This window comes from Cervus elaphus, chromosome 32, assembly GCF_910594005.1.
Source record: "Cervus elaphus chromosome 32, mCerEla1.1, whole genome shotgun sequence".
Taxonomy (NCBI): Eukaryota; Metazoa; Chordata; class Mammalia; order Artiodactyla; family Cervidae; genus Cervus; species Cervus elaphus.
This window is the reverse complement of record NC_057846.1, coordinates 27,791,533-27,805,654: the sequence shown is the minus strand read 5'-3', so window position 1 is coordinate 27,805,654 and position 14,122 is coordinate 27,791,533.

The following is a 14,122-nucleotide window of genomic DNA, read 5'->3' as shown; positions in this document are numbered from 1 at the left end:
CTTGCCAATGCAGGGAACATAGATTTGATTCCTCATCTGGGAAGATCCCACATACTGCGGAGCAGCTAAGCACATGTGCTGTAACTACTGAGCCAGCACTCGAGAGCCTATGAGCCACAACTACTGAACCCAAGTGCATCTGCTGAAGGCCACATGTCTAGAGCCCGTGCTGCAAGAGAAACCACTGCAGTAAGAAGCCCGTGCACCCCAATGAAAAGTAGCATCTGCTTGCCACAACTCCAGAAAACCTGTGTGCAGCAACAAAGACAGCACAGCCAGAAACAAATTAAGAAATAAATCTTAAAAAAAAAAAGACAGTATATATACTCACACATAAAAACAAAAAAAAGAAAAGAAAAAAATATCTATAGTATCCACTGTAAAGTAAACAAGTATCATATATGTTAAGCAAGAAAATGTGACCCTTAACCAGGGGAAAAAGCAGTCAACAGAAACAAATGTTTGAGTTAGTAGATACGAACTTTAAAATCTCTTATAAGTATTGGGTTTTATGTAAGATGTTATAGAAAAGCCCAAAATAACTTTTTGGCGAACCCAGTATATTAAAAGGTTTAAAGGAAAGGATGAGCATAATGAGAGAAGAAGTGGGAATTACATACAGTAAAGTTAAAACTATGAAAAATAACCAAATGGAAACTCCAGGATTGAAATAGATAACATTTACGGTAAAAATTCATCACATGGGCATAATAGAAGATTTGAGACAGAGAAAGAAAGGATGAGTAAACATGAAGGCAGAGAAATAGAGACTATCCAAACTGATGCACAAAAAGGAAAAGTTACTGAGACAATCAAAAGGTTCCTGCTATCACTATTAGTATTTTACATTCTTCTGAAAGTTACAGTCAATGCAATAATAAAGGAAATAGAAATATGAACAATAATATAGGAATGGCAAAGACAGTTATTATCATTTGCACATAACATGACTGACCAACAGAAAACTCACCTTATAAAGGTGTAATGTTAATTTTTTTGGTGTCATCTTGACTGGGTCATGGAGTACCCAGATACTTGGTCAAACAGCATTCTGGGTGTTTCTGGGAGGGTGTCTTTTTGCATGAGATTAACATTTAAATCAGCAGACTGAGTAAAGCATATTGCTTCTCTTCTGTGAGTGGGTATCATCCAATCAGTCAAGGGTCTGAATAAAACAAAAAGGCTGATTCTCCCCCAAGTAAGACAGAATTCCTCCTGCTTGCCTCCCTTGGAACTGAAACACTGGCTCTTGAGCCTGCCAGCCTTCGGACTGGAACTAAACCCTCAGCTCTCTTGGTTCTTAGTTCTTAGGACTTCCTGAGATTACAGCATTATAAAACTTTTGTCCCATCCAGGAACAATTATTTCAGTTATTTATTCTCAAGATTTATAGCTTTTACTATCTAAGTCATACTTATAAGGTCTTTTCTAGATCCTGCATACCTAATGTTTCTAGATTACTGCATACTTACTGTTGCTTTTAAGAGTTGGAATTTTTCCTATTAATTTTCTGTCTGATTACTGTTGGTATATGTAAACGCAATTTGATTTATTCAGCCACTTAACTCCTAGTAGTTCTGACTTTTTTTTTTCTATTGATTCTCTTGAGTTTTCTGTTGGTCAGTCATGTTATATGCAAATGACAGTAACTGTCTTTGCCATTCTTATCTTACTTCTCATATTTCTATTTCCTTTATTATTGCATTGAGTATAGCTTTCAGAAAAATGTAAAATACTAATAGCAATAGCAGGAATCTTTTGGTTTCCTGTTTCAATAGGATTATATCTAATGTTTCAAATTAAGCATAATATTTTCCTGTCAATCTGAGACAAATAGTTTATCTTGTTAAACTATCCTTTATTTCCTTAATTTGGATGAGTTTGTAAAAAGGAATAAGTGTTGAATCATCTCAAATACCTTTCAGCTTCAACTGAGATAATTAAACATTTTTCCAATTTGATCTCCACATGCAATGTATCTGCTTTATAGGCTTCCTAGTATTAAATGATCATACATTATGGTAATAAACTCTGATCACAGTAGACCATTCTTTCATTTCCTGGTCTTAGACAAGTTGCCTTCCCTATATTAGGTTCCTTATCTCTTAAATTAGAGCTAAAAATTTTATCTGCCCCATGTTACAAGGATGAGATGAGATAATTCATAGAAAGTAAATTTATATAAAATGCTTAGCCCTGCAGCCACCATCTTGAAATTAATGATGTTGCCTTTGGATTTTTGTTTTGTACATGAGGTCAGTGAGACAGTGGAGCTGGTGCAGGGGCTCGGAGCCTCTGCTCACACCAGCCCTCCTTCCCACTCCGCAGGGTGAGTTCTTGGCCCCCCTCTCCTTTGCCCAGCTTCACCCTCCCCACCCTGAGCAGCGGCTGCCTCGAATCCAGTGCCTTGGCAGGGGTCTGTGGGGAGGTATGGGGAGGAGTGGGGAGGGGCACCCACAGAGGTCAGAGCCTTGGGGCCGAGTATGGTGGAGGCCATCGTGCGCTGGACTAGCAATGCCATGGTGCCTCAGCGGGCAGCCAGCCAAAGGGCATGGCTTGATCAGATGAACCTGCCCCTAACCTGAGGACTGGGAGCTTTTTAATTTTGACATCTCAATACCGTGAGGGTTGCTTTTCCACTATGGGTTGGGGTACCGTGCCTATAGGAAGAAATATCTGTCTGAACTCCAAGGTGCTCCCCAGCTGAAGCCTGGTGCATGTTTCCAGCAGCCAGCATGAGCAGGTGCGTGTGTACCCTGAGCCATGGGATGGGGGCCCAGGACACCTGTGAGCTGCGCACTCACCTTGGAAGCATCCCCACACTGGAAGGAGCATGCCCTTGGCTTGCTTCATGCTGGATGAAGCTTCTCTTCCTCCTCCCAGCCTTCCTGAGTCTGACTCGTGATGCCTCAGAACCATTCTCAGAAGCTGTGCCATTAAATATGAATTATATTATTTTGGTGATTTCACATAGAAGGTAAATGCTCTGATATTTGCACCTTAAGCAGGCATTGCATAATATAAAGGTGAATGGTAAGGGTCATGCGAATAACTTAAATTTTTACATTTGTATTTACTTAAAATGACATTAAATGGCCAATTAAAAACATCATGACATTCTGAGAGACTATGGAAGGAAGAAAAAGCTTTATATTTTAATACCTTAGCACCTTTTTCTGCTTTGTTGAACAAACAGCCCTGCATTTTCATTTTGCACGAGGCTCCAAAAATTATGTAGCCAGTCCTTCCCTGGAAAGTGGACGCTGCGGCCACTGTGCAGGGGTGTCTTTCGGTTTAGTGAGATCCCAGATGGTAAAAAAACAAAAGAAGGAAAAATATTTTATGCTACTTGGGAGTAGACTTTGAGTTTCTCAAAACACTAGTGGAGAAAATGGTTTCTGTGTTAGAAAAAAACAAGAGAAATAAGGCTAAGGTGGTGAGTGTGCTGTTCATGACACGCAAGGTGTATGGCAACAGCGAGCATTAAGGCCTCAGGAGAACTTGATGTCTAGAGAGCAGTTTTGATGAACTGTCTGAACTAACCACTTGAGTATTGACTATGTGACTTAGGGACCCTACTTAACAAATTCCAAGTGGGTTCACTTTGTAAAAAAATGTATGAAGTTAAGTTTATAACTAAAGCAGAATGTAAATTTATAAAGAATAAATCATAGCAATATAACGTTTAAATTTCACAAGGCAGACGGGATTTCGGTAAAAAGGGGTTTAAAAGACCCACAGAACATACCTTCAACTGTGGGTTTGAGCTGTGGGCTCTGGGCAAACAACTGTAACATACCCTAGACAACAACTGTAAACAACAACCTAAACAACTGTAGATACCTTAGTGAGTGAGTGTTAGTTGTTCAGTCGTGTCTGACGCTTTGCAACCCCACGGACTGTATAGCCTGCCAGGCTCCTCTGTCCATGGAATTCTCCAGGCAAGAATTCTGGAATGGGTTGCCGTTTCCTCCTCCCGGGGATCTTCCCAACCCAGGGATTGAACCTAGGTCTCCTGCCTTGCAGGCAGATTCTTTATCATCTGAGCTACTAGGAAAGCCCCAATAGACAACCTAACCTTGGAACAAACTAAGGAAGGAAATGAATGGCAGCTGAAAAGGAAAGAAAGAAAAAAAGCAAGAACTAGCAAATAACGAAGTCAACTTCGTATTTAACGTACCCAGTACTGGAAAGAATACTGGCCACCTCAGTGATAAATAGACAAACCATCATCTTCAGACAGAAGAAAAGAATAAGGAACAATTCTTTAGAAGCCTTGCAGTGGTTCTCACTCCCAGTACTTCAGTAATCACTGTTGTCACACAGTGTCTTTTGCTAGAGAGGCATTTTTCGTTCAAGATGAATACGTGGCTGATTAGCACTTTTCAAAAAGCAATTGTCTGAGGTTCTCTGTACTTGATATCCTGCTACCATTTTCTCATTAAGATGATTCATGAAATTTTTCAATTAGGTTCCTATGGTATTTTTAAAAGTCAATTTGGTTTCAACCTTTCAACTAAATGAATGAGTCAGTGTATCATTCAGACAGGTGTGGACCTGCATAATTATAAAGTTAAATGATGCTTGAATAGAACTGAGAAAATGAGAAAAGACTTAAGGCAGAATTCAAGATGACATAGCTATTTCAAAAAGGACATACTGGAAAATATGCATGAACAGGTGAGATACAGTTAGCCCATCCATTCAGAATGGTGTGGTCTTGAGTCAGCTTCAGTGGTTCAGATCCTGACTGTCACTTTCTACCTTTGTAGTTAAGCAAAGCTCTTACTACCTTTTCCAAATCTCAATTTTTTTGTATGTAAGATGAGGTGACAATAGCAGCTGAGTCTTAGGGTAGTTGTGAAAATTAAATGAGAAATTGCCTGTAGAGAGCTGTCTTTAGCAAACAGACAATAAAAGTTAGTTATTATTATTCCTAAAATAATATCTCTATTCATTTAAAATTTGCTTATTTGTAATCAGGTTCATCAACTTAGCCGTGAGAATTAGCACAAAGGTAAAAATTCATGAGCTACTGAAAAATATAAAGTGGTATTCATTATTAAAGTGGACTAAAAATAGCAAAAAGAAAATATCTTTTTAAAATTTCTTTTGATAAATATGGCCAAGCACTTTAAACCTATCCTGTACATAGTTCCTGTTTTAGTTGTTGACACTATCTTCGTCTACTGAATTCTCTTGGATTCCAGGCACCTTCTGGAATTACACAAACAATGTGTAATACAATTACACATACAATGTGTTAGGAATAACACATTTCCTAACTTTATTGAATATTTTATACTGCACATGTGAAATATATAGTCCATGTACCTAGGACTGTTTCTGTCTACTAGTTTTTCTTGTTTCTAAAAACAGAAAAGCGGAATGCCTACGGCTAAAAAGAAAATTCTATCTCTCGTCAGTTCCTTCTGCTGATATTTCAGGACTCCAAATTATATATTCACATAATTTGGTTTTTCTGACTCTCGGTTTTTTAAAAAAACAACAACATGAAGTAAAAAACTAAAATGCCTTGCTTTTTATAGCAGAAAATAGCTTCAATTGCTCAAAGCTAATTTAGAATAAATTCCACTCAACCTGAAAAACATAAAATATGTATATATTTAAAATTTGCCTGCAGATCCCTTGTCACTCATAGTCCCACACAAACATCTTTTATATCTTTTTAATGTAATATTCAAGAAATGGAAATGAAGTTTATTCTTGTTGAAAAGCATTGCTCAATCCTGCCCTTAGCATAGTACCTGGGATCTGGTGAATTATCAATACAAACTTGTTGAAAGAATAAATGGGTAAACCTATGGAATAAGTGAATAAATAAAGTAAGGCATATCAAGCCTGAAGAACACAATCTTTGCCTGACTTTTACTTTACTCCTTAACACATTTCCTAAGCTGTGCCTCTTCTTTCCAATATTAAAACTAATAAATACAATTACTCACATACTTGAGAGTTTCCTAGTAAAACACATAACTAAATTGCTTCTGCCTCAATGAAATGAATTTGCCTTCTGTGACAGTAAATGCTGACAGTAGCTGACATATATTCATCATATATCTTATGCATATAAAATACTTAAGAACAGTATACACATATACACATGCTCTGTGTATATAAACATCTCTCTACGGGCTGGGCACGAGGCCAAGCATTTCTTAATCTCATTAATATCCTCAACAACCCTATGAGGTACCAGATACTAATATATTTCCCAGCTTATATCTGAGGCTTGAAGAATTTAAGTAATTCCCCTAAAGTCAAATAGCCATTAAGTTATCAAATCAAGAGTCAGACCCCAGTTTGCCTAATTCCTGAGTCAGTCTCTTAACTGCAGTGATAAATTCCTTGCTGTGATACTTGATTACTGGGTAGCAGAGAGAGGAGACGTCCTCTAGGAGGGGGACACCTAGAAGAGATGTCAGTGGCAGCTATGGTTGTGTGAGAAACTGGCTTCTGAGCAGATGGGAGAGAAGCGGTCAGTGAGGCATGGGGGGAAGGAATAACAAGACAGAAAACTAGCTGTATCTAGAGTCATATAATTGATCATCCAAACCAGGATACGTTTGAAAATGAAAGGGAACTCATTCATAATGACACCAGGATCATACTACAAACGGGGACTGTCCTGGGAAAACTAGGACATATGGTCACCTTTCCCACGTCCCTCTCTTGGTTTTTCTCTTTTATTCCTTCTTTCTTTTTCCCCCTCTTCCCTCTTCTTTTCTCTCATTTGTTCTCCCCATGGCTCTCACCAGCTTTTTCCATATACCTTTAGTGGCAATAATTTGCCATGATTATCACGAATTGGGATGCTCACGAAGTGTCCCATATTTGAACTTATTTAGACAAATGCTGCAAAAACAGCATTTCCTTTGCTGCTCTGTTAGTTACTTCTATGTAACAAATTACCCCAAAATGCAGTGATCTAGGAAAATGTATTATCTCACACAGTTACTGAGAGGAATTCAAGAGTAGCTTAGCTGGGTGATTCTGGCTCAGGGTCCCTCATGATGAGCAGTCAAGCTGATGGCTAAGACTACAGTCATCTGAAAATACGGCTGGAACTGGAGGATTGACTTCTGAGCAAGCTCACCCACATGGCTCTTGGTTGGAGGACTCTGTTCCTTGCCACTTAGGCCAACCCACAGAGCTGCTCGTGACATGACAGATCACTTCTCCCAGAACGAATGATCCAAGAGAGAGGAGAGAAACAGTGTGTCTTACGACCTAGTTTCTGAAGTTTCCCTCTCTCACTTCTACTGCATTCTATGGTAGAGACTCTGAGGACTTGACCAGAGCTAGAATATCCACTTCCAGGAAGACTCACTCACATGACTGTTGACGGGGGGCTTGTGTCCCTTGCTATGGCCCTTCCATAGGTCTGCGCCTGACATAGCAGCTAACTTCTCCCAGAGAAAGTGATCTGGAAGAGAGGAGAGGAAGTCACAGTGTCTTTTTTAACCTAGTTTTTTAAGCCATCCACCATCAATTCTGCTTTATTCTGTTCATTAAAAGTAAGCCACTCAGTCTTGTCCACGCTCAAGAGGAAGAGAATTAACCTCCACTTCTTGAAAGTAGGAGTATCAAAGAATTTGTAGACATACTTAAAAATCAGTATAACTGCATAATTATTTTCTAAACTTTGACACCTTGATTTAATTTTATTCAAAATATTTGATTTTATTCAAAGAAAACAATAAAATAGAAGAGCTAAGCTATTTACATTATATGAATATATATTTATATATATATAATTATATAAATACCAGCTAAGCTATTTACATTATGTTTTACCAGAAAAATTAGAAAACACTCCTAACTATCCAGCAATGGAAGAATGGTTTGATGAATCACAGTACTTCTATGGAAAAGAATATCGTGCAACTATTTAAAATCACTCAGAAGCCTATATATTAACATGAAAAACATTTATGATTAAATATATATAGGAAAGAACAGTAAATTGTACATTGAAAAAATATGCATTAAAAAATAGATCAGATGGGAACATACCAAAATAACAACAAGGGTGAAATCATGGGAGGTTTGTCTTTCTCCATTTCCACATTCTCTGTGGTGTAGCGGTTTCCAAGATTTCTGTTATGTATTGTTCTGTAATGTGTGATTTTGTTATGATTATTTTTTATTTTAAAAGATAATTCAAGATAATACTAACTTCCCAAATAAGGATTCGGTGGGCATTTTTGTATTTTTTTCCTATGTAGCAAAAAATAGACTGCTCAGATTTTAGATAGACTTCTAAGGGGTTGTCTCTGGTGGCTTAGCTGGTAAAGAATCTGCCTGCAATGCAGGAGAGCTGGGTTCAGTCCCTGGGTCAGGAAGATCCCCTGGAGAGAGGAATGGCAACCCACTCCAGTATTCTTGCCTGGAGAATTCCATGGACAGAGGAGCCTGGCCGGCTAAGTCCATGGGGCTGCAAAAGAGTCGGAGCAATTGTGTTAGTGATCAAAGAGTAGGAAAGTGGTGGCATCAAGAAAAGTAATTAGCTGAGAATGTAATTAACGGAGACAGAGTCTGGTTGAACACTCCAGGGAGTTAGCTACTCACCCCGCTTTGTCTTGAAGAGGCAGAGGGAGAGACTAGCTGTAGCTCATGGAAGCTGTGACCTTCAGTGACCAGGCTCCAGGAAGTGAAACAAACAACCCCATGCTATTCTCTGACTCTCTAGATCGCCTGTCCACCTCCCACTGATGGAACCAACCAGACTCCAGAGTGGAAAGACTTGTCTGATAAAAGGTGATCCCATACATAACACAAAGAAGGGAAGAAATTGGATCTGAAAGAGTAAGTGGAAATGCCTAGCATATGGGGATTATTTAAATTATCTGGGAGATGCTCTGATGAGAAGATTCTAAAGATCTTACCTCTGTACTAAAGATGTATATCAACAATGTTTGAGGACTATATATTTTGGCAATCAAACTGTTCACATAAACATGTCCAGATATCACACTGGTTATGGACATTTTCACCCTTAGACACACACACACTGCCTACATTTTAGATCACTGCAATTCATACTGATTTTTGCATATGTTCATGCATAGCTTATACCAGGTTTTATATTAGTATAGACAATATGTACACAAATGAGAAGAACATTTTCAATAATATGCACACCAGTGACCCCCCCTGGTAAAGTTATTTCCTTTGAAATAAGAGGTGTAGAAGTGGACATATCCTTTAACTGAACCATGAATCTCACTAAGGTAAGCTCCTTGTTGGGTTGAGTTTCATTTGATTTGGTTTGCTTTGCTTTGATTTTTTGCTTGCCATGTAATCTCCACCCATCAAATACCTCAACAGGAAGCCATCAAAATTCATTGAATGGATTTATTAAGACTTTTATCTTTTAAAGCCCCTACTGACAGTAAAATAGTCTCAACAGAACCATGATTTTTGTAGTTTATAAACATGTTGGAAATTTCAGCTCTTTTGTAATGATTATAGTTACAACTGATCTTTTTATAAGCAAAGTTAATTACTACTCTTAGTTAAAGTAGATGTTTTATTCCAGTGTTGCAGGCAGTATAAGTCACTGCAGTGTTCTATATTTAACAAAATAATAGAATACTAATGCTTTTAACATTAGCTTAAGTCACTGGAATTTGCATTCACATATGTGTGTTCATATTCCTGCTAATTAAAGAGTAATTATAAATTTCTATAGGTAACTATCTTTACCGCTGTGAAAGTTTCATTATCACATTGTATATAAAGTCCAGTTTACCTTATATCCATCAAAAATATTTTAAAACTGTATAATTTCTACATTATGATTAAATTAATATTTTTGAGCAATTCACAAGATGACCATGCCAAGTTGTTGAATCTTTTCCACTTGGGAATTAAAAATATTATCTTCACTATTTTATGGAGTTTAAGAGAACGCTTAAAAGAATGAAAATGTATTACCCAAACCCATTACTTGGTTTAAAGCATAAAATCTAGAACCTCTAATCATTTGGATTTTGAACTTTCAACCACTATATAGAGTGCTCGAAAAACCAAACATCTATGTTGTCTGATATAAAGGTTATTGATATTCCACTGCCAACCTATTATAGCATTTCATAGCATGACCCATTATCAAAAAGACTGAAATATAAGCAAATGGAGAAAGGTTTTATCAAGCAGTGAAACAGTCCAAAGAAATTCAGAATCTGGAGTGTCCAAGCATCACATTGTATATTCAAAGTGTCTAGGCCTTCCCAGGTGATGCCAGTGATAAAGAACCCGCCGGCCAATGCAGAAGACTCAAACAAGGGTTTGATCCCTGCGTCGGGAAGCATGGCAACCCACTCCAGTATTCTTGTCTGGAGCATCCCACAAACAGAGGCGCCTGCCAGGCTACAGTCCATAGGGTCACAAAGAGTCAGACACAACTGAAGCAACTTAGCATGCACGCAAAAAGTCTAAGGTATAAACCATAACTTACACTGCGTAAATTCTAGCTGATGGAAGAATTCCCAATAATCAAAATTTTTTCTACTACAAATTCGAAGCCAACATGCCTTTTTTGTTAAATATCATCATTAAATATTTATTCTCTATTTTTCCTGCTCTTTTTAAAGACCTGAGAAAACTCTGTGGTTAGATATTTTTTTCTTCTACAGTAAAAAATTGCAATGTGAGCTTGATCTCTTAAGTTTCATTTAAAATCTTTGACAACACTTGAAATGCTTATTAATATTAAACATTGTGTGTGTGTGTATATATGTGTGTGTGTGTGTGTATATATATATATATATATATATATATATATATATATATACATATATAATATATATAGCAGGACAAAAGCATGTCTTGAGCCAGAGCCAGTGTGAGTGAGTTTGTACAGACTGCTGGGCAAGATGTATTAATTCCACCTCCTCCCACATCTGCCATACAGAAAATCCAGCATGACCAATCTAGCCTACAGCTTGACAGAAATAGTGCTGAATATAACCAACTGTTCTTTGGGTCTCCTTGCTTATTATCTACTTAACCAAAAGGACAGAAAGGGTATTGATGGCCACTGGATGAAGACACATGATTCTGTGCTTGAAGGCTGGAGTTATCCCAAGATAAGGCTGTGTCAAGCACTTTGGGAGAAAAACTAAACCCACGGTGTAGCTTTATGGGTAGGAATTTGAGTGTAGTATTGTAATACATCTTCCCCTGCATATCCTTTGCAAGTAGTTGTTGTTCAGTCACTCAGCGGTGTCCGACTCTTTGTGACCCCAGGCACTGCAGCACACCAGGCTTCCCTGTCCTTCACCATCTCCCAAAGCTTGCTCAAACTCATGTCCATTGAATCGGTGATACCATCCAACCATCTCGTCCTCTGTTGTCCCCTTCTCCTATCTTCAGTATTTCCCAGAACAGGGTCTTTTCCAGTGAGTCAGCTCTTCGCATCAGGTGGCCAGAGTATTGGAGCTTGTTTCAGCATCAGTCCTTCTAATGAATATTCAGGATTAATTTGCTTTAGGATTTACTGGTTTGATCTCCTTGCAGTCCAAGGGACTCTCAAGAGTCTTCTCCAACACCACAGTTCAAAAGCATCAATTCTTCAGCCCTCAGCCTTCCTTATGGTACAACTCTCACATCCATGCATGACTACTGGAAAAAACCATAGCTATGACTAGACAGACCTGTGTCGGCAAAGTAATGTCTCTGCTTTTTAATATGCTGTCGAGATTGGTCATAGCTTTTCTTCCAAACAAGCATCTTTTAATTTCATGGCTGCAGTTACCACCTGCAGTGGTTTTGGAGCCCAAGAAAATAAAGTCTGTCACTGTTTCCATTGTTTCCCCATCTATTTGCCATAAAGTAATGGGACCAGATGCCACAATCTTCGTTTTATGAATGTTGAGTTTTAAGCCAGCTTTTTCACTCTCCTCTTTCACTTTCATCAAGAGGCTCTTAAGTTCCTCTTCACTTTCTGCTATTAGGGTGGTGTCATCTGCATGTCTGAGGTCATTGATACGTCTCCTGGCAATCTTGATTCCAACTTGTGCTTCATCCAGCCCAGCATTTTGCGTGATGTACTCTGCATAAAAGTTAAATAAGCAGGGTGACAATATACAGCCTTGACGTACTCCTTCCCAATTTGAAACCAGTTTGTTGTTCCATGTCCAGTTCAAACTGTCTCTTCTTGACCTGCATACAGGTTTCTCAGGAGGCAGGTAAGGTGGTCTGGTATTCCCATCTCTTTAAGAATTTTCCACAGTTTGTTGTGATCCACACAGTCAAAGGCTTTGGCGTAGTCAATGAAGCATATGTTTTTCTGGAATTCTCTTGCTTTTTCTCTGATCCAACGGATGTTGGCACTTTGATATCTGGTTCCTCTGCCTTTTCTCAATCCAGCTTTAACATCTAGAATTTCTCAGTTCAGATACTGTTGAAGCCTGGCTTGGAGAGTTTTGAGCATTACTTTGCTAGCATGTGAAATGAGTACAATTGTGCAGTAGTTTGAACATTCTTTGGCATTGCCCTTGTTTGTGATTGGAATGAAAAGTGATCTTTTCCAGTCCTGTGGCTGCTGCTGATTGAGTGCAGCACTTTCACAGCATCATCTTTTAGGATTTGAAATAGCTCAGCTGGAATTCCATCACCTCCACTAGCTGTTTGTAGTGATTATTTGTACATAAACCTCAAGTGGAAGAATCTAGAGTGTGACCTCTTGTCCCTCTGGTGTGGTACAGCTAGCTCTTGGCTCTTTAGATTCACATCTTCAAGAGAAGAAAGCTCCTAATACTATTAACCTGAAGTGTCTTCAACTTCCCTGCTATTGTTCAGTTGCTAAGTCGTCTCCGACTTTTTGCAATCCCATGTACTGCAGCACGCCAGATTTCTCTGTTAACTTCCTATTAGCTCTGAGTTTCTTGTTTCTATAAAACAGTACAGCTATAATTAGAGATAATTTTTTTCCCTTGCAGTTATAAACATATGGCTTGCCTCATGAATATTCAGACAAGAGTTGATGTCTAAGCAGCCCTGTTGAATGGAATCCTCTGTGACGATGGAAATGTTCTAGATTTTCACTGTCCACTACAGTGGCCACTGTTGTCAAGTGGCTCTGAGCCCTTGATGCGTGGCTATTCCAACTAAGGAAATGGAATTATGTTATTTTTTTTTTAATTTTTTTTTTTTTTTTTCCAGTGGGTTTTGTCATACATTGATATGAATCAGCCATGGATTTACATGTATTCCCAATCCCGATCCCCCCTCCCACCTCCCTCTCCACCCGATTCCTCTGGGTCTATTTTACTTTAACTGATTTTAATTAACGTTGAATAGCCACACATGACTGGTGGCTGCTTACTGGACAGTGCAGGTCTGGAGACTGTGATTTGAAGGCATCAGGTAGGAACCTCTGTGCCCCAACTCCTGTGTCTCTATTTCTCATAGTGCCTCAGCCTCCATGACCCTTTAAGAATTGGGATGCTGAATGAGATTAAAACTATGTTCCAGGCAGTTCTTGTTGCAAATACAAGTCAATGCTAGTGGACTTACACACACACAAAAATGTTTTTGTAGGTGTGTATACACCCCCACAGAATCAACTGGAAGCCTGGAGAATTAAACTTGAATTGGCAGTCTCCAAGGATACCACTCCTGGCCTTGACACCGCTGGACACTTGCCACCTCACTGCCTCCCCTGGCCACTCTCTGCTGGCCACTGAACTCTCAACTCCACCGTGGCCACGTCTCATCACTTCTAATTGAACTTTTGCCATTGTTTCCCCACTCTAAGATCCTGCCAGTCCATGAAGAGGAAATATCTGCTCACCTTTTTGGTCCATAGATACAGATTTCTCCCTGTTTAGGGGCAAGGGACGGGGGTCGGTGTAGACAAAAGCATTCATTTAAAGGACAAGTTCCAACTTTATTTCTAAAGGGATTAAGCTTAGCCAACTGAAAAGAAGTGGAAGCAGAAACAGAATGATTTGCTAAACTGAAAAAAATGTTCTCATTATAATTGTTTTCAATTTTCTGAATATGGCTTTTATTAATCATTAGCCACTAAATTATAGCATAAAATTGTATAATTATAATATAATTATAATTAGTTACAAGTATATATAATTGG